Source organism: Acinonyx jubatus, chromosome B1 (genome assembly GCF_027475565.1).
Source record: "Acinonyx jubatus isolate Ajub_Pintada_27869175 chromosome B1, VMU_Ajub_asm_v1.0, whole genome shotgun sequence".
In the NCBI taxonomy this organism is placed as follows: domain Eukaryota; kingdom Metazoa; phylum Chordata; class Mammalia; order Carnivora; family Felidae; genus Acinonyx; species Acinonyx jubatus.
Window position 1 is genome coordinate 181,144,032 of NC_069382.1, and position 22,209 is coordinate 181,166,240.

A 22,209-nucleotide genomic window follows, 5' to 3' on the forward strand; every position below is an offset into this window, starting at 1 on the left:
AGGGGAGGGGCTCCTGGGTGGCTCAGTTGGTTAAGTGTCCGACTTCAGCTCAGGTCAAGATCTCCCAGTTTGTGGGTTCGGGCCCTGCGTCCGGCTCTGTGCTGACAGCTCAGAGCCTGGAGCCTGCTTCGGATTCTCTGTGTCCCTTTCTCTCTGCCCTCTCCAGCTCATGCTCTGTCTCTGACTCTGTCTCAAAAATAAATAAACATTTTTTAAAATAAATAAACAAATAAATAAATATTCAGAGGGGAAAGTGGGTGATAGGCATTGAGGAGAGCACCTGTTGGGATGAGCACTGGGTGTTGTATGGAAACCAATTTGACAATAAATTTCATATTTAAAAAATGAAAAAAAAAAGAATAAATACTCAATGGATAACAGCAATGCAGTTTGTGTATAAGGAAAAAATCATGATGCTGGTATGCGAATGACAAAAGACTGGAAAACACCAAATGAAATGATTCATTTCAGAAATCGCTAGTTTATGATTGTCATTCATTCACTCACTTTTTAATTTTACCGGCACTGATTGAACCGTTACTTGCTAAGCTGGCATCATGCTAAGTATTTTCTCATGAAGTACCTTATTTAATTTCAGAATATATGAGAGAGGAGCCACCTCTGTGCCATTCATTGCTTTAGCCTCAGAACCTAGCATAATGCAGGAGCACTCTACACTTTGCCTTTGAATGATACATGCACTTTTTTGAGTTGAGATCCAATATATCACATGATGAATATTCAAATCCAAAGTACAGGCCACTAAGAAGTAGTTGATTGATTTTCTCCACTTCCCTGGGCTATAACCTCTTAAAATTTTTTTTTTCTGTAGTGAGAAAGGTGTTTGTGATTCAATGAGAGTATGATGCTTTCCTGAGACATTACATGAACTGCCCTGGAACCTGAAATGCGCTCGTCTTCCCATCTGTCCATCAGCCATCCATCCATCCATCTGTCTGTCCATACATTTATCCATCATCCATCCATCCATCCAGTGAAGAAAAATAGAAACCTACATCTGTCTCTTGAGAAGACTCAGTTGGCATTTGCAAAGCAATTGATAGAATTTTCCAAGCCAGGCTCTAGGGAGAGGTGACCCTTTTCTATCTCCAGGGAACAGTTCCACTTATCTCACACCCCTCAGGCTTGGTGAGACCAGCCCTGGTGATTAAGAGTTTGGAATTTGTGACAGGATTTTGGGTTGGGTTCAGCTATTATTATTGTTATTCTTATCTGGAATGACTGGCTTGTGTTAAAGAACAAAAACTCCTGCTCTTCAAGGTCAAGCTCACTTTGGGATTTAGGATTTAGGCATATTCCAAACTGGGTAATAGGTTTTAAAACAAGATTATGGCATTCTGGTGAAGAAATAACAACACACCTGTCTGTGGTCACTTTCTATTTGGGATATTAGCAAGTCACACTTTCAAGGCCAGTGTATAAATATCCTACCTATGGAAGAGACTGCAGGGATTGGTTAAGCATAACGGATTGTTTCCGCTCTGTTTTACCAGGTCAATTGCTCAGCTGTGGATGTCACCCCAAGTTCTTAGTTTGGCAATGCAAAGCCCCATCTAATTTGCCCTGACCTAGCTTTCCAGCTTTGCCTCCCACTACTCCTCTTCTGGAAACTTCCACTCCAGCAGATTGGTTTACCTGCTTGCTCCTAAAAATGTCCCATACAGACATTCTTTTGCTCTTGCTAGAACTTGAGCCTTGACCACCCACATTCCTCTCTACTTAGATAAGTTATAACCTCCCTTGGATTCCAAATCCTATCACACCTTTTCCTTAAAGCCTTATGTGACCTCAGTGTACAGGGATCCCTTCTTCCTCAAAATCCCTAGATCCCATGGAGTGTCTAATTAATTTGGAGATTCAATAGAAAGAACATTATGATGTTTGAGGTTTTTTGCCATTATTGCCTGTGATGGTTATTCTTGTCTTCTGCCCATTTCTTCACTGGATTATTTGTTTTTCAGGTGTGGAGTTTGGTGAGTTCTTTATAGATTTTAGATACTAGCCCTTTATCCAATATGTCATTTGCAAATATCTTTTCCCATTCCATTGGCCTTTTAGTTTTGTTGATTGTTTCCTTTGCAGTGCAGAAGCTTTTTATCTTGATGAGGTCCCAATAGTTTATTTTTGCTTTTAATTCTCTCGCCTTTGGAGATGTGTCAAGTAAGAAATTGCTGCGGCTGAGGTCAGAGAGGTTGTTGCCTGCTTTCTCCTCTAGGGTTTTGATGGTTTCCTGTCTCATATTCAGGTCCTTCAGCCATTTTGAGTTTATTTTTGTGAATGGTATAAGAAAGTGGTCTAGTTTCATTCTTCTGCATGTTGCTGTCCAGTTCTCCCAGCACCATTTTTTTAAAGAGACTGTCTCTTTTCCATTGGATATTCTTTCCTGCTTTGTCAAAGATTAGTTGGCCATACTTTTGTAGGTCCAATTCTGGAGTCTGTATTCTATTGGTCTATGTGTCTGTTTTTGTGCCAATACCATGCTCTCTTGATGATTACAGCTTTGTAGTAGAGGCTAAAGCCTGGGATTGTGATGCCTCCTGCTTTGGTCTTCTTCTTCAATATTGCTTTGGCTATTCAGGGTCTTTTGTGGTTCCATACAAATTTTAGGATTTCTTGTTCTAGCTTCGAGAAGAATGCTGGTGCAATTTTGATTGGGATTGCACTGAATGTGTAGATTGCTTTGGGTAGTATTGACATTTTAACAATATTTATTCTTCCAATCCATGAGCATGGAATGTTTTTCCATTTCTTTGTATCTTCTTCAATTTCCATCATAAGCTTTCTATAGTTTTCAGATACAGATCTCTTACATCTTTGGTTAGGTTTGTTCCTAGGTATTTTATGGTTATTGATGCAATTGTAAATGGGATCAGTGTATTTATTTCTCTTTCTGTTGTTTCATTATTGGTGTATAAAAATGCAACCAATTTCTGTAAATTGATTTTGTACCCTGCGACTTTGCTGAATTCACGTTCAGTTCTAGCAGACTTTTGGTGGAGTCTGTCGGGTTTTCCATGTAGAGTATCAGGTCACCTGTGAAAAGTGAAAGTTTGACTTCTTCTTTGCCAATTTTGATGTTTTTTATTTCATTTTTTTGTCTGATTGCTGATGCTAGGACTTTCAACACTGCGTTAAACAACAGTGATGAGAGTGTTCCTGATCTCGGTGAGAAGCTCTCAGTTTTTCCCCATTGAGGATAATATGTTCCTTCTATCCAGACTTTGAGGGTTTTCATTAAGAAAGGATGCTGTATTTTTCAAATGCTTTTTCTGCATCTATTGACAGGTCATATGGTTCTCATCCTTTCTTTTATTAATGTGATATATCACACTGAGATTGATTTGCAAATATTGTGCCAGCCCTGCAGCCCAGGAATGAATCCCACTTGATCATGGCGAATAATTCTTTTTATATGCTGTTGAATTTGATTTGCTAGTATCTTGTTGAGAATTTTTGCATCCATGTTCATCAGGGATATTGGCCTGTAGTTCTCTTTTTTTGCTGGGTCTCTGTCTGGTTTAGGAATCAAAGTAATTCTGGCTTTGTAGAATGAGTCCAGAAGTTTTCCTTCCATTTCTATTTTTTGGAACAGCTTGAGAAAGATAGGTGGGTATTAACTCTACTTTAAATGTCTGGTAGAATTCCTCAGGGAAGCCATCTGGTCCTGGACTCTTATTTGTTGGGAGATTTTTGATAACGGATTCAATTTCTTCACTAGTTATGGGTCTGTTCAAATTTTCTATTTCTTCCTGTTTGAGTTTTGGTACTGTGTGGGTGTTTAGGAATTTGTCCATTTCTTCCAGATTGTCCAGTGTGTTGGCATATAATTTTTCATAGTATTCCCTGATAATTGCTTGTATTTCTGAAGTATTGGTTGTAATAAATCCATTTTCATTCATGATTTTATCTATTTGGGTCCTCTCTGTTCTTTTTTAGAAGCCTGGCTAGAGGTTTATCAATTTTGTTTATTTTTTTTCAAAAAAAAAAAAAGCTCTTAGTTCCATTAATCTGTTCTACTGGGTTGTTTTGCTGTTGTTTTGGATTCTATATTGTTTATTTCTGCTCTGATCTTTATTATTTCCCTTCTTCTGCTGGGTTTGGGGTTTCTCTGCTGTTCTGCTATGCTGTTAGATTTTGTATTTGGGATTATTTTTTTATGTGTCAACTTGACTGGACAAAGGGTTGCCCAGATAGCTAGTAAAACATTTCTGAGTGTTTCTCTGAGGATGTTTCCAGGAGAGATTAGCATTTGAATCCACAGACTGAGTAAAGAAGATCATCTTCACTAATGTGGGTGGGCATCATCCAGTCACCTGGGGGTTTGAACAAAACAAAAAGGTAGAGGGAGGGTGAATTCATTCTCTCTGCCTGAGCTTGGAAATCTGATTTCTGCCCCTGGACCTCAGCTCTCCTGGCTCTCAGGCCTTCAGACGTGGACTGAATTACACCACCAGCTTTTCTGGTTCTCCAGCTCGTAGATGGCAGATCCTGGGTCTTCTCCACCTCCATAATCACATGAACCAATTCCTATAATAAATCTCCTCTTATGCTTATCTGTCTCTCTCAGTGTAGATCATAGAGATATTGTGATGCAAATTAGGTATATTCTGTTGGTTCTGTTTCTCTGACTAACATTTCTATGACTAACACATTGTCTCTAACCTTATCTAATGTCCTAGTATAAACTGTAAGCTCCTTGATGACATAGAATCCTTTCAATTCTATGAGCTTCAATTCATTGGGCTTCAAAATGTCCTCTTTTCTCATGAAATAACCAACATCAGTTTCTGTTACAACCAAAATAACCTCTAATCTGTTCTCCATAAAGTAGGGATGGGAAAAATATATTGAATTAAGTTAAAGAAACACCACCAAGATGTTTTAACATTTACATATGTAGCCAAGAGATTCCCTTACTTCTCAGAGAGGAACTATTTACTTGCTTTTTATAGTCATCTCTCCCAAGTCCAACTATCTTGTTCATAAAAATTATAAATGAATAGTAGGAGAATGGTTATTATAGATGATAGAGAAAAAAGAGCAGATAGCCCAGCCAAAATTAAGAGAGAAATGCCATAAAAGGCAGAGCCAAAAATTCAACACTCAAAATGATTTGTATAGAGGCAAAATAAATAAACAAACAAACAAATAAATTCATGTGCTCAATAGGATTAAATAATAATCCAGTATAATAACCAACATTCAGGATAATGCCCTGGGTCATTCAGAGTAGGTTTAATTTTCTGGTATCTTCTATCTACAGAAGGCATGAAATAGTTCATTTCAGTAACATTTCTAACCCAAATGTCTATTTTTTCTTTTTAAAGTATGAGGCTCTATAGAATGTTTGCACCCAGTACATTCACACGTCCATTCAAAAAGTGTTTATCGAGTACCTGTCATAGAGCAGGCACTGTCCAATTAGTGGGGACAGAAGGGTGAACATGACAGATGAGATCCTTATTCAACTGGAGTTTATATTCTATGTGGGGAAGAGATCTTAGGGAAATACTTAAATGAACAAGATAATTTTTGACAATAATAAGAGCTATGAAATATAGAAATACATCAGAATGATGTATCAGAGTGATGTAGTAGATAATGCCTGTGGTGGGAGATAAATTATATTGGGTGACCATGAACAGTTTCACTGAGGAAGGGACACTTGAGGTCATGCCCATCCGCCCTTCCTGCATTTGCCTCCCCCCCTCCTGACCTCCAGAGATGTCCCTCTCTAGCTGGAAGACTCCTTGCCTCAGGGAGCTACTGAGCAGCTTCCCTGCAGTGGGGAGAAAAAAAACAAAATAACCACATTCCTTTGCCAGAGAGGCATTTGAGTTAACTCCAGTCCTGGTTTCTAGAAGGACGTTTTTGCAATACCTAGATGAAACACATCCTGCATCAGTCTGAAGGCTCTCCAGAAAATACGTCAGCAATGGATCATTGACTCTCAGTGGACAAGGCAGGTCTATTCCTCCTGGCTTAACAATCAAGACTCAGGAAGTTTGAAGCTGGTTTATCCCTGATGTGCTCTACACTCAAGGCATCCAGAAATTACCTAGGGCCGAGTGAGGCTTTTCATGGCCTGATATTTTGACTCAAAGCCACGTGACAAGCAGACTCTCAGTGGTTCCTCCAGAGCCAACAATCCTCCCACTCTGGCTCCAAAGTACAATCTGTAACTCCATTCATGCCCTCTGACTGCCAACTCTCCCAGGAAGGTTCCTTCTTTGCCCATCTGGGCATCTGGCATCTTCCCCTGAAGGCTGGTTAAAATACTTCCACCTGCTTCCAGCAAAAATGTTGGAGCAGATTCCAGTTTCGCTTCACATGCCTCAGGAATGTGAGTAATCCCATTTAAGAAGATGCTTGATTAAGTTTTTAGAACCCAAATCAATTCGGTCATTCTTCAATCCCTAGAGCATGGCCCATTGTGAGATGGAAACATTCCTAATCAAATATTGTCCTAGAGAGAAGTCTCGTTTGGCTGGTTCAAAGCACAGAGATGGATTCCTACAAAAAATAATAACAGTAATTTCTACATATAAAGTCTCTCAGGCCAGCTCTGACCTTTTGGTCAAAGGGGACACATGTGCCACTGGATATCTGGCCTCTGAGAGTAGCCAACAGGTGTAAGGCAGAGAGAAGGGCCGAGCTGTATTGGGAGGTCTCATTGTGTCATTCAGCTTCCTAGCTGCCCAGCCTTGCGGGTGGTGGTACCTCAAGACCAAATTCACTGAGCAATTATTTCTATGAAAAGTGTGCTATCACGTCATTTAACAGGTCAGTAGGAATATCTCTCTCTTGCTCTCCCCCTGCCAATGCCACAGCAGCATCGTCCCACAGAACCTGGGGAAGAATGCGGAGATGCAGTAGCTCTGAGAAAGAGATGCTTAGTGCCTGTCCTCCAAAGCCATACCAAGAAAAGCACATGGCTTTGGACATGGCGACTCAAGATGTCGGAATCCTTGCCACAACTTGGAAGGAAAGAAAAGGACTCCCTTTCAGACCAACTTGAAAACAGACAAGAATTCACTCGCTGAGTTCTATCGAAGGACTATTTTTCCCCTGGGAGTATTGGTGTGATATGGCATATATAAATACCTGAATAGTTTCCCTCCATTACTGCTGAGGTGGAACTCAAGGGTCTATAAAGTGTGAAATGAGAAGTGGACGCAGTATAGCTTAATGCTAATTACTGCTCAGGTGATGTGCCTTGGGGGCTTCCATATGTTTACAGCTCCCCAAATCAGAATCTGATTAGCAACTATTTTAAGACTGCATTATAGAGTCTGCCTCAAATGCTTTCTAAATAAGGGGAGTGTTACGGACTACCACCAATCTTTTCGTCCTGTTAATCATTTCAAGGACTCATGTTGTGCACACAGGGTGACTATTAAGCAATTAACCCATTAAAGTTTTTTTTTTTTTTTTTTAATTTAAAGATCTGGCTGAACTTAAGAAGGATCCTCCTTCTCCCTCCCCCAACCCCCATACCTTTTAATTAAATACCTGAGTTCATCTATCATAGTCTTAAAGGTGTAAATAAATATGTTACTAACTAGTCTGGTGATAAAAGCCAGGGAACTTATTTCTGTTTTTCAAAAACATATTTGTATTAGGATGATTGCCCTTGATTACAGAACTAAAGACAATCATAAAGTCACAATTTTCTTTTCTCAAATTATATTTTCGTTGCTTCCAAGGTGGAATAAACAATCTGCTCACTGCATTCCACTTGCTAGTTTTCAAACTGCATATTTCCACTAAAGACTGGTGATTCTTTTGTGTTCTGTGTGACAGTTTTTGTGGAGGAGGTTTGTGGTGGGGAGGAAGGAGAGGAGTGATGTGTAAGTCAGAAAAGCATTTAGTGATATGTAGCTCTCCCAATATCTTATCTTCTACTTGCAGAATTATTAATAATATGGATAATCTTACCCTCTATACTGGCTTTCTTTCTGTGCCGGTAAATCTGCTCAAAGTCAGAAGCCAAGAAGTCATTTTAGTATTTTCTTTCAACTTTAATACCCACCCCCCACCTACAATCAATCACCAAACTCAATGGCATTGATGTCTGAACTAACTCATGAATCCACCCCCTCCTTTCCAGGAGTTCCAGGTATCACTGCTGTTGTCAGGACCCAGTTATGTCTCACATGGGCAGTGAGCAGTCCCACACTGGGCTCCCTAGTACCAACCTGGCCTTCCCCAAATCCAGTCTCCACCCTGTGCCAGTGCAACTTTCCTTTTTTGTTCTTTTTGGGGGGTTTGTTTTGTTTTGTTCTAAGTTTTTATTAAAATTCCAGTTAGTTAACATACAGTGTAATATTAGTTTCAGGTGCAGGATTTAGTGATTCACTACTTACATACAAGACCCAGTGCTCGTCACAAGTGTCCTCCTTAATACCCATATCCCATTTAACCCACCCCCCCGCCCACTTCCCCTCCAGAAACCCTCAGTTTGTTCTCTATAGTTAAGAATCTGTTTTCTAGTTTGCATTTCTCTTTCCCCCCCCCACTGTGTTCATCTGTTTTGTTTCTTAAATTCCACATATGAGTGAAATCAGATGGTAATTGTCTTTCTCTGACTGATTTCACTTAGCATAATACTTTCTAGCTCCATCCATGTCATTTCATTCTTTTTTATGGCTAAGTAATATTCCATTGTGTATACATGTGTGACTTTCTAAAACACAATTGGAACCCTGGCTCCTCAGGTCCACAAAGAATTGGAAGGGCCTCTTGAGGACCCTTTGTTGTCTTCTAGACAACAAAGTGAGTGCCCTCAAGGTTGCAATGAAGTCTTTCCTAGTGCCCCACACGGGGACAATGCTCAATGCTCATAGGTAAAAGGAAGGAAAGAAGGACAATGGGAAGTTCTTTGAGCTTCATGTGTTGTGTGTGAAATCACTTGTCATCTTGCTCAGCTAACTTCGTAGAAAGAAAAAGGGCACCTCAGTAGAGGGCCCATTGTCCAACATCGAAACTACGCTTTCATTTGGGGAGAATCCCTAGTGGTGGGGCCAGTTTCATGTGCGTGTGATCTGTGCAGTCTCAGAGGACCCCACGCTGAGAGGGTCTCCACACTTGGTTTAATGTTCTACTGTTGGTATGTTGAAACATAAATTTTTAATAAGGGGCTCCCATTTTCCTTTTACACCGGGCCTTGCAAATTGTGTAGCCAGTCCTGCCTGGTGAGTATGGAAGTCATGGGGACAGTAGGCTCAGATCCTCCTATTTCCCATGCCCTGGAGACAAAGACCAAGTCCCTGTCCTCTAACCCGTGTATCCACCTAGCATTCCTTACCCGAAGGCTAAGTACTTTTTACATATCTACCATCTACTGTTTTTCAAAGCTATGTGGTCATTGATGAATTTCATAATATACGCATTTGTTTGAAAGACCTCCTTAATCCACAGTGGCATTTTAGCATTATATATAGTTTGTGGAAGAGGAAAGTCTCAGTTGGGTTCTAGCATGTCTTTAGCACTTTTCTAACATTTGCCATGTTCCCTTTGTCAACAATAGAGAGGAAGCCACAAGCACAGAACCTTCCCCAAGCAGAAATATCTGGTTAGATTAAACACCCCGGGTACTTCTCGCTCCCAGGAGCCAGGCGCCCAGGCACACCTAAGCGTATCACTCGGACGCTCGCACTCACGGGATGAAATAGTAGTACGAAGCTCTCATGGGACGGCCATGGCAGTGAATTTCAGCAGGAGAGGCAAAGGATACTGGCCATCCCTTACAAGTTCCCTCCTTTGCTCCTGCCCATGTTCCCATCTGGCACCCACTAATTGTGAGAGCCCCTACCTACAGACTTCCAAGGGTGGGTAGCTGCCTCTTGAAATAGGGAGGCTTTCTCCCAGAGGTCTATAAAAATCACAGCTGCTTCTGCTAAGCCTCTTTCTTTACCACTTTGGAGGTGGGGACATACGGTGAGGGATAGCACACCTGCCTTCAGGGGTACTCAACCTAGCTGTGCCCCAGCCCTGGACCCACAGGCAGCACATTTTTTCCACTTGACAGAATTCAGTGTTGTGATTCCCATGCTCACCTCTCTCTACCTGATCTTCCAGGTAATGAGTACTAAGGATTCAGTCTCACCAGGTACTCAGTCTGTCCTGAGCCCTTCATGTATCCTGAGAGAAGCATCATGGAGTGATCATGAGCACAGAGCCTGATGCGCGACCACTGGGTTCAAACCTCAGTTTCCACACCTGGGAGACGCGAACAACGAAAGTTCCCACTTCTAGCACTGCTGTGAAGTTAAATGAGTTAAAGTATGTGCTCTGCTCGGCACAGTGCTTTGTCAACATTGCTTGCGTTTGCCATTTATCATTATCACATATCATCTAATCATCCCAACAGTTGGTGAGGGAGGTTTTATTATTATTATCAGCAGCAGGAACATCATCCCCATTGTGCAGATAACAGAAGGGCAGAGAGATTAAGGCACTTGCTCAAGGTAACCCTTAAGCAAATGGTAAGGCCGTCAAAACCGGCCTGAGATGGTCTGAGTCCAGAGCTGGGCTCCTTCACCACCAAACACTAAACCTTCCCCTTGGGACCACCTCGCGACTAGGATCTTCTGTGACCCCAGATATTTTTCCAGGTCAAGTGCATTCTTTGCAATCCTGTGGCTGGTCCTAAATGCATGAACCCACCATCCAGTAACAGTGCTTACTGAATAGCTTCTTGTTTTTCACGGAGTCCTCTGACTGCTGATCCCTAATTGATTGTGGAGGCTGAGGGCAGAAGTTCAGAATGGGACTGAAGGGAGGAGTTGAAGGTGGGACCAGGTGGTTATCAGGGCAGAAAGAGATTATAGGATGGAGCAGTCCAGTTTGTGTGAGAAATGTGGTAGATGAACATTTCCTCCCTTCTCACATGTCTTCCCCCACTGCAAAGGCTGGAAAGTTCAGAATTACACTTCCCAGGTGCACGTGAGCTCTCGCCACCAAGAAGGAAGCAGTGAGGGGGCAGCCACACCTCTGTTGCCCCCACTGTCTCTCCTGGAACTGGTATAGAGTCTGGTCTTACGCTCTTGAAAGACACCAGTGTTCTTGGTGTCTCCTACTTTCACAGCATGGTTCTCAAAGCTATTCATAAAAGCTCAGCATGGTGCCTTCATCCTCCTGAAGAATTCTGTAAACACTATTAAATCCTCTCCCGGATCACAAGCAGGGGAGGGGCAAAGAGAGGGGGGACAGAGGATCAGAAGTGGGCTCTGTACTGAGAGCAGGAAGCCACTGTGGGACTCAAACCCATGAAGCATGAGATCATGGCCTGAGCTGAAGTTGGGTGCTCAACTGACTGAGCCACCCAGGAGCCCCTCAATTATTTTATTTAAAAAACAAAGTAGAGAGAATAAGGTGAGAAACAATCCTGTGTCCACCACTCAACCTAATAAATAAAACCTTACCAATAAAATTGATCATTTTTCATTTCCCTTTTACTCCATTTCCCCATGCAAAGCCCCTTCCTCTTGCCCCAGTGGCCTACCATCTTGAAATGTCTATGCACGTGTTTGTATTTTTACTCCTTATGTAACCCTACACCACATACAGCATGCTTTTGCATGTAACCTTCTATAGTTTTGTTGTTGTTGTTGTTCTTCAACATTATGTTTTTGAGCTTTGCCAGTACTGATATTTGGTCACCTCATTTTATTCTTTTTAATGACTGGCTGGTATTCCATGTGTGCATATATTTCATGCATGATTCCATATAGGTTTATTCTGCTCTTAATAAGAGATACAGTTTAACTTCCTAAGGTCTATTGTGGGTAGCATTTCAAACATCTTCAGAACAGACAGATTAACGTATAATATGCTTTTTTGGTAATAAGGACTAGCGCCCATGGTGACCAAGGCATTCACATTTATGCCTTAAAACAGTGTGCTAACCAAATAAATCTCATCCTTGGAACAGGATCATCACAGGGTTCCACTCTGGTATCCCCAAACATACCATTAAGGCTGTCCGTAACAAACAAGGGCCCATGACAGACAGTCGTCAACTTGCTACCAGGAAATGAAAATCAAGAGGAAGAGGATGACTAACTTCTAAGGTCCCAGCAGCCACGGACCCCAGGTTCTGGGAAAATGCTGATGAGCTCACTGACCAATCATGGAGAAATTCTAACACCTTTGCCAGGAATTCTGGATGAAATGTGTAGCTTAGCTTAAATGATTCAGGAGAGTTTATCAACCAGGGATTAAAATTAGTTACTTTGTCACCTAAAGTTACTGAATCAGAAAAAGTGGAGATACACTTGTTCTGGTTCAGTTCGGGCCAGCAGAAGTACCCTTGTTGGCTTTGCAGCCACGCCCACATAATTTCCCATTCTGCACTTTCTGCATATGTGACCTTGGACAAACAGCTTCCTGTCTCTGGGCTCTGGATCCCTTGTCTCTAAATGGGAGATTAAAATAATAGTAAGTGTAATAGTAAGTGGACACGGCTGTCTCGGTGCTTCATTCCACTCCTTTGGGTAACAGCAGCCACCCTTCCTTCTGGGGAACCACCCCTCCCCCATTCGTAGTCCACACATTTGGGGTGGAGGCTCCACTCTTAGCTTCAGAAGTTGACGTGGGTCTCAGGCCTGGGTAACAAGATCACCCACTTCCCTGCCCCAACCATTGGTTCAAAGGCAGGTGTACGATGCAGTCAACGTCAATGAGATGCAATGAGACTTTTATTGGAACCCCAGGGGCTCTTTCCTGCTAAACTCGAATTTGGGAGGATGTGAACCTGGAGTGACAGGGAGTCGCCAAATTTTGGACCAAGAATGAAGCCCATTCAGCAGACTGCATTGCTGGGAGATGAAAAGAAGCATTATTTGAATTCCTGGATCAAATTATAATGAAGGCCAAGATCAACTCTTGGGATTCTCAGTTCCTTATTAATCTACTGAAGCCAGTTTGAGTTGGTTTCTGGTCACTTGCAGAAGAGTTGGTCTTGCCCAACACTGTCTCACTGGGAGCTGTGGAGATTGACTGAGATGACATGGGAGGCACCTGCTGTAGCCTAGATTCCCTCCCTCTGCCTGTTCTTGCTCTGAGCCAAAGCTATCTTCATTCGACTCCTTTAATTGTATGCAACCCTGAAATCATTCTGAGTTTCTAGAAACATCTAGAGACTATGGTATATTAGAAACTCAAACAAATTAAAGATGCTTCACTTAGGAAAAACTGCTTGGCAAAATAATACTTTCTTGAAACACTCAAAGGCTGCCATATGGAAAAGAACTGAATTTCCACTTGAAGAGCGGAACTGGGTGACTGGGTGGAAGTTGGCAGAAGAAGCTCGGCGTTAGCAGGGGGAAGAAGCATTTGGTGATAAGCTCTGGGGTCCTAGGTCTCCCCTCACAAGAGACTTTCATTCTAAGAACGGACAATCACTGGTTGTGATTTGTGGAGGGGACTCATACTTCGAGAAGACAGCTAGCCGGATGACCACAGAAGCCCTCTCACTTACAGGATGCTGGGATTCTCAATAAAGTGCCAAACGGTGACTATTTATGCCCCGAATCTAAGAGTGTCTCCAATTTTTCCAGTGTAAGAGGGTTTTGAAGATATGAACTTTTAGGAATATAGATGAAATATTCAAATGTCTGCTTCTACTCATATCAGCCACATAAATCTCTACACTTATGTATTATGTAACACTATCAAATGTGAATTGAGAAAAGTTGCATTTTTCCATTCTCACATTTAATGAAATCACATTCAAGTCCTTCATATGCACTTTGACTTTTTTTTATTACAATCCTTTTTGAACCATGTAATGTTGGATTTGTTCAACTGTTTACCTTTTAGAGCTGTGCCCTTATCACTGTGGAAAGCAACTCAAAGACAGATAATTCGGGCAGGAAAATACCCTGTTTATTGTGAGTCTAAAACTTTCTAGCCCCTGACCTCTCTGGTCTCATTGTAACTGATTTTTAAGAAAATGAGTTTTCTTAGAAACTCAGCTATTACAATAGAGCAGAATAAACCATACTTAGTAACTAATAGAATGCCCTCTGAATAAGAGAAGATGTAGGGTGTAATCCAACATGAGAAAAATACGAGAAGGAATATACCAGGAGATTAACGGTTCTGGTTAGCATCTGAGTTTGGGATATGATGCACACACACCATAGTTTTATTTTTCACATTTTTCTATATTCCCAAGTTTTCTACGGCCAGCATGAGTAACTTTTACAATGAGAATAAACGTGGCAGTTACAGAGTGTAAACCCCTGTTCCAGATTCTGTGAGGCTTACGCAATGCAGTTGGATCAGGGGTCTCGCACGCAAACACTTCATGTAACATAAATAATGGACGTGGGCCAACCGCAATAGAACCGGGGGTCGGGAGGACGGTAGCAAATTGAAGACCATTTTCCTAATTGAAACAGGGTAACCAGCTGTTGTCATGTAAGAATGTGAGCCCAGTGTTATCAAATGCTCTGAACCTGGATGGTTATTTAAATCTGCCCCACGACAAAATCCACGTTCGGTTTGCCCTTGTCTCTGACCTCTAGCTAGATAGGATTTCTGGTTTTTTTCTCTCTGAACGAGGTACTCAAACTTCAGTCTTCCTAGCCCTCTATTAATCTATTTCACCATCAGCAGCAGTTCCCAAAGTGTGTTCCATGGAACACGAGTCCTGTGAGATGTTCTGTGAAGAGAAAAGGAAGGGTTCCATGGTGAAATGTGTCTGAGAAACACTGCTCTTAAATTTGCCACCCAGAAATTCAAAGTGTACCCTAGCATTTTAAAGTCCCTGAAAATACATACATACATACATACATACATACATACATAAGTAAGTAAAGTCCCTGAGATGCCCTGCAGTTTACTAAACAAGTCGACTTTACTTAGCTTAGCATTTTCCAAACTCACTTGGCCACGGAATCCTCTAAGGGCATAACATGTTACTGCTACAGAGGTAGTGGACCATGGAACACGGTTTGAGTAACACCAGTAACTCCAGCTTATCCAGAGATCCTGATGGAGAACATGATCTAAGCTAAAGGAATGCCAAATTTTTTTTTTTCTTCAGATGTGGAAATACTTGGAGTGTTCTGCAAAAAAATAAGCAGAAAAAAATGCTGAGTGTATCACGATTGGCCCGTGTACCACATAGTGACAAGTGTGGTCCACAAAGCCAGACTTCCTGGGTTCCTAGGCCAAGCTCTGCCACTTTTTAGTGGTGTGACCTTGGGCAAGTGACTTAACTTCTCTGCGCGTCAGCTCCCTTGACATAAAACGGAGATTCGTCATAGAGCCCATCTTAAGAACGTGTAAGGAGTGAACTCTGTGCAACGTAGATATATTCGCGGCATATTGTAGGCGCTTAGTAAATGTTAGTTACTGTTATGCTCACTTCCCTGCCCACCACATTGGCTAGTGCATAGCTAACAATAATGGCTATTATTAATATACTATGATCATATTTTAATAGCTAACATGTCTTAAGAGCTTACTATGTGCCAGACACTAAGCTAAATCAATTATCTCCTTACAAAAATTGCATTAGGTAGATATTACTGTTGATCCCATGGGGAACTGAGGCTTGGAGGGTTGGCGTGACTTGTCCTCGATTAAAGAGCTGGCAACGGGGGAGCCAGGATAAAAGCCCACTGGATGGACTTAAAAGCCCACTTTGTAATTGCAGCACTCTGCTTTTTTAAAGGCCCGGTCTTCACATTTTGGAAAAGGAAGAGATATCGACAGTGAGCTCCAGAAAATTCACTGGTGCCTCCGTTTTACTGAAACTAAGATCCAGAGGGGTTGTGTGATCCATGAGAGGTCAAGTAGATGGGTGCAGAGTTGGGATTATTGGGCAGGAAAGAAGCAAAGGAAGAGGGATGGGGAAGGCGGCCCAGATGGGAGGGAGGAGGATAAGATCAAGCCTTCTGTACTGGCCCCGTAAGGGGATCAGAATATGCCACCCCCAAATATGCCACTTCGGCATAAGGATTATTTTGAGCTGAAGGCAAGTGAGAAACAGCAGTGGCAAGAAAAGCCCTTTACCCTCCCCCTTCCCATGTAAAAGCAGGGCATAAACTTCCCTTTGTAAAGACGTACCCACCCTCCTTTCCTGGACTAGGAGGAGGAGAATACTCTTATCCCTAGAGATGCTACCAACTTGAATCTGCACCAACAACCCTTTCTGGAAGAACCCTTATCTTCCATGAGTTTATGCCATATGCTCACCTTTCCACAATTTACCACCCCAGAGGTCCCAACGCTTTCCCTTTGTCTTATCACTTCCGCACAGATTTTTCACTCTTTGTTAAAATGGAATATAAGCTCTCAGGCTTAACTGCCTTCCCTTTCTGTGAGATCCTTGCGTACATGCAAAAATTAAAATATTAACAACAAACAAAATGTGTATGCCTTTCCTCCTCCTAATCTGTCTTGTCAGTTTAATTTGCAGAGTTCTGGCCACAACACCTAAGAGGGTAGAGGGAAAAATTTTTCCTCCCTTAAAGCCACGTCCAGGAAAAGCCTATTAGTCATCCATAAGGATCGGTAAGACGCCAGTTACGTCTTCAAGCCTGGAGCTTAGGAGCCAGTTTGGGTCTGGAGATGTATCTCCTATTCCAGACAACTGTGCTGCTAGATGCAGCTCCCACGTCAGGAGCCTTACTAGACACTGCCCCTTACCCCTTACCCCTCACCTTCCCTTCATGTCCAATGGAATCTCCAAGTCCTGTAGGCCCTACCTCTATGAAGCTTCTGTAGCATAGCCACCTCTTCCCACCGTCTTGCCCTCCACCTTAAGCAGGTCCCCCATCATCTCTCACATGGATGCCTCCACCAGCCTTCAACTTGGTCTCCCCACCTCCAGGCTTATCCCTTCCAACCCAACCTCCCTATCTAGTCAGGACAATTTTGCTTATATGCTTTGTCTGCTTAAATACCTCTCCGTGACTTTCTTTTGCGTCAAACTCCATGCTTACTAATGCTTTCTTTGGCCCTTGCTCAGCTCCCCAGTCTCATATCCTCTAGCTATACCCCCAACTTGCAGTTCCCTGAGGAAGCCATATTCTCTCCCCTCTCCTAGCTTTGGCACATGCTGTTTCCTCTGCTCGGAGTACACCTTTCTATCCCACTGATTCGTATCTGTGTTTCAGATCTTCCTCCAGAGACCCTCTCCTGCACCCCCTCCCCGCCACCTCTGGGTAAGTTTCCTCCAAGGATCCTCACAGCAGCTTGTACTTAACCCTCATCAAAGCAGTCACCGTGTTGCATTGCCATCGCCTTCCTTCCTCTGTCTCTCCCAACAGAATGGGAACAACTTGAGTGATGTGGTGCATTTTTGCACAGCCAACGCCTGGCACATAGTAGGCGGGCAAGAACTTTTTAAAAATTTTTTATATTTATTTTAGTTTTAGTGTTTTTTTTTTAAAGTTTATTTATTTTTGAGACAGTGCGAGTGGGGCAGAAAGAGAGAGGAGAGAGAGAATTTCAAGCAGCCTCTGTGCTATTAGTGTAGACAGAGCCTGACGTGGCTCGAACCCACCGACTGTGAGATCATGACCTAAGCCAACATCAAAGTCGGGTGCTCAAACGACTGAGCCACCCAGATGGCTCAAGAAATTTTTTTTAAATAAATTAATAAATGAGCAGGCAATTTACAGTCATTTATACCACTGCAGTTTAGAGCCTCATCACCCTGACTTCACTCGGCAATTATTTTTATTGGATAGTATTACTTCTAGACCGATAGTGTGAGTGCCAGCTGCATATGATAGTCACATTTCTTAGAATGTGCTATCTACGACATTTCTACCAAACTTTATATATAGCTGTTTGGCTCATGTTACTTGGTTCCAGGGGGGGAAAAAAAAGTCTTTCCTCGTTCAAATTCTAGGTTTCCAGCTTCTAGATGGGCTGTGTTATGGGCCAACACTGCCGGGTGCCAGGGAGAGGAGAAACTAGTTTGCTCATTCACGTGGAACATATTAATGGAAAGCCAATTCTACAGCCAAGACAAGGGGGGTGTTGTGTCTGTCCATCTGGGGCAGTTTTAATAAAGGAACCTGAAAACCAATCCTTCTTAACAGCCTCATCTGATAAAACTGGATGCCCCAAGCCAGGCCCAGACACCCTCACCTCAGATACTCTCCCTTCGGAAGGCCCGACTGCTAGGAACGAGAATCTGGGTTACCAGATAAATGACAGAACACCCAGTTACATTTGCATTCCAGATAAATAATGAAAGAATTTGTAGTATAAGTATGCCCCACATATTGCCTGGGGCATACTTATACAAAAAAAATTACTCTTGGGACTCCTGGGTGGCTCAGTCGGTTAAGCGTCCGACTTTGACTCAGGTCATGATCTCACCATTTGTGAGTTCGAGCCCCGCGTCGGGCTCTGTGCTGACAGCTCGGAGGCTGGAGCCTGCTTCAGATTCTGTGTCTGCCTCTCTTCTCTGCCCCTCCCCCACTTGTGTTCTGTCTCTCAAAAATAAATAAACATGAAAAAATTTTAAAAAAATTACTCTGTTTATCTGGAATTCAAATTTAACTAGCTGCCCTATATTTTTATTTCCTAAATCTGGCAACCCTAAATGAGGTTGTAGGTTGGGATTCTGGAAGGGCATGTTTTCCTAGCGGGCACCCTCTACTGCTAGGCTGCTCAGGGGTAATGCACAGACTTCACAGGCTGGGAGGAGGGATTTAGTAGTCAGGGGCTGTCTCTGTTCAGGGTACAGGGCAGTGTCATGGGGTGTGGGAGACGGAAAGAGGTTCCCAGACTCAGCTGCACATTAGAATCACCAGGTGGCTCTAAAAACATCTCAAAGCACAAGTCACATCCAGATCAGTTAAATCAGAATCTCCGGGGCTGGGACATAGGCTTGGGTATTTTTTAAGCTCCTGTAGAAGATTCCATTGTATAGCCAAGGTTGAGAACCACTGACCTATGACTCTTTCTTCCCCCACCCCCCAACCACAAGTCACATGCTAATCTTCTCCCTTCACAGGGTATACTAACTTGTCATTCAAGTAGCAACTAGTCACAGGAGGCTTGAGACCCTAACTGATGTAGAGTGTGTACTTGTAAAGCTCCAGGAACTGTGCCTGGCACTCAGGGAGGGCTCTGAAATGTCTGTCATCATTGGGAGACATGATTTTCCCCTCATCAAACTTGTCACTTGCAGCGCTTAATGCTTCTGCATACATTTCTTTATGGCATCTGCTCAGTGATGCTCTAAACCAAAAAATACATGTTGACCCATTTGATAGATAAGGACATTAAGGCTTGGGGAGGTAATTTGGAAGACGTAGAACCAGAGCCCTCATCTTGGACCTCCAAGTCAGGGCTTCCTCCCTCAGCTCCCTGGACCAGACAGAGTGGCTATTTCTCAGGCAGATATGGTCCTCCAAGGTCAGCCCCTTCCCTACACTCTGGCATCTTCTGCATTGCTCTGTCCGCCCAGGCAAGTGGCCAGGTCCAGGGATGAACTTGTCTTTCCCCCCAAACAGTAGAAGCAAGAGGGCCCAGCAACAACCAGTAGTAGGGGATGACTGGCGGACCGTAGGGGGCCCTGGGAGCCAGGAGCAGGTTTCAAGTTTTTCTAAGCTACAACCATCCATCTAGGTCAGTGTTTCTCCAAATGCGTCCTATGGATGTCTGTTTCAGAGCCTCCAGGGGCTCTCATTAAAGTGCGGATGTCAGGATGCCTGGATGGCTCAGTCGGTTAAGCATCTGACTCTTGATTTGGGCTCAAATCATGATCTCATGGTTTGTGGGATCGAGCCCTGCGTTGGGCTCTGTGCTGACAGCACAGAGCCTGCTTGGGATTCTCTCTCTCCTTCCCACCCTCTCTCTCTCTCTCACTCTCTCTCTCTCTCTCTCTCTCTCTCAAAATAAGTAAATGAACATTTAAAACATGCAGATGTCTTCATCCCCAAAGTATTAATCTCAATTTCAAGAGAAGAAGCCCAGGAATCTGAACTTAACAAGCACCCCAGGGGATTCCAAAAATTGAGACCCCTACGTTCAGGCCCTGGGCAGGGTGGGGATGGGGACACAATAGTTCACCTGAACTTCTCTCTGTATCTTCTGCCCCAGACCCGAGGCAGGGCCCCCTCTCCTGGAACCCTGGCCCCAGAGCGGTGAACCTTTCCCAGCCAGGCCCCAAGCCCACCTCCCTTTGCAAAACTCGGCCTGATGTGAATAGGCACTCAGGCCCCATGAGGCCCCCAAGACCTCCTGAGCTGCTCAGCTGCATCAGCCTGTCCTGGGTTCAGGTCCTGCCTCTACCTCGCCTGCTCCTGCAGGTCATTTTTCCTCCCCTCTCCCTCTTGGCAGGTGCACCCCCTTCTACCCCATCCTACCGTGACCACCCTTTTCTCATTTGTAAAATGTAGTCCTTGGCTTTATGTGATTCGGAGATCCCTTTTTGCAAAATATTGAGGCAGCTGGGCCCCAGCACCTGCTAGCCCCCCTTCTAAATGTGACACCCTAATCCCCTACCACACACACGTATTTTCATAAAGTGATTATGGATGAGGACCCACAGGTGTCCACTGAAGGGGCATTTCCGGGAACCACACTGTGGTTCTCTTCCCGCCCCCACCCCCCGGGAGGGTACCATGACCCTGAAAGAACAAGGCGAGAAGGTAATTCCTTAGGAAGTGTGAAGAATGTAAGATATGAGAGGACTTTGTGGAGAGGTGGTTTGTAAAACCTGAGACTACGGAGATGACCCTCATTCAGTAATCTGTTGTGCCGGTCCTGGGTAAGAGAGGAAAGTAGAATACAACATAATCCAGGTGGAAGCTGGGGGAGTTTCTTGAGGAATGAGCAGGATGCGGTGGAAGGAGTGAGCAAGGGCCGGGGCTTTGGTGTTGGATTCATCTGGGGCTGGCTGCAGGCCCACTGCAAGCTGTGTGGCCTCGGGCAAATTACTTAACCTCTCTGGGCCTCGTGCCCCCATTTATACATGGTGACAGTCCCAACAACCCCTCCTGGGTTTGTGGGGAAGACCAAATAAGATCATGTGTGTAGCGTGCTTAGCCCAGAGGAGTGGCACCTACTGCGTGTCTGATAACGTATCCCAGAGACCATGATTCCTAGTCTCTCAAAACTGAAAGCTCAGGGAGGGGCGGGACTTCTAGACTGAGTCATTGATCAAAAGACAATTACAGGTTCTCGTCTCCAGGTATGAAGAAGGGAAGGAAGCCATGTGACTATGAACAACGATGATGCATTACATACCTTGTAATCATGCATAATAAATAAGTGTTTATAGCCCGAGCCTAGACGCCTCCCCAACAAAGCAGCAGCTTTGATTCTGTTCAAATGTTCAAGCCTGTTCTCCGGGGAGGCCACGAAAGCTTGGAGGCTTTCTCTCTACCTGCCAATCCTCTGGAGGGAAATTCAGCTGTTTCACTAACAATAGTATCAACCACACCAGCAGCAATGGCAGTGCCCTGGTCTCAGCGATGGGCAGGCACTCATTTAATCCTCCAAGGCCCTCCGGAGGGTGGGCTGGGATTCCTCATCTCCACCTTCGAATGCTGGGGTTTGAAGGGCATCTGTCCCAGAGTCACACATCAGGTGTGTGGCCAGGCCAGGACTCGAACCTGGGCTGCTGAGTACTCTGTCATGTTGCCTCCTGACATCAGTCACAGAGCCAATGGGAGAAATGTTGCTAGGACAGGGAGAGGAGGAGACAAGAGTCTAGAAAACTCTAAGGAGGGGATAACAAAAAGCTACTTCCTGAATCATCTATTCTGTGTCTGAAATTAAGAGCAAGAGGGATGAGGAGAACAGACAAGGAGCTTTGCATCGGGCTCTGGGTGGGGGCGTAATCCCTTGCTGACATCCTCCTTTCTCACATGACCCCTGTGATCTCCAAATCTCTCAAGAAGTTAAAACACTTTGCAAACAGATTAAAAACCAACCCACACCTCACTGGCTAGGAGAAGGGGGTGGGGGCGGGGGGTGGGGTTAAAGGTAAACTTCCAGAACAGAGTTTGACAATGACAGCCTGTTTGTCCAGGGCTGTTGGTATGAGGCTGCCATTCAGTGCTAGGGCAGGGGTGTTAATGCACCTTCTCAGGCCACTGCCCTGGGGGTTCTACGTGCTACACCCGCCCCAACCCGAGTGGGGAGGGTGTGAGGGGAAGAAGATGCCAGCAATGAACCGGAAGCACAAGGGTGACAGATGAC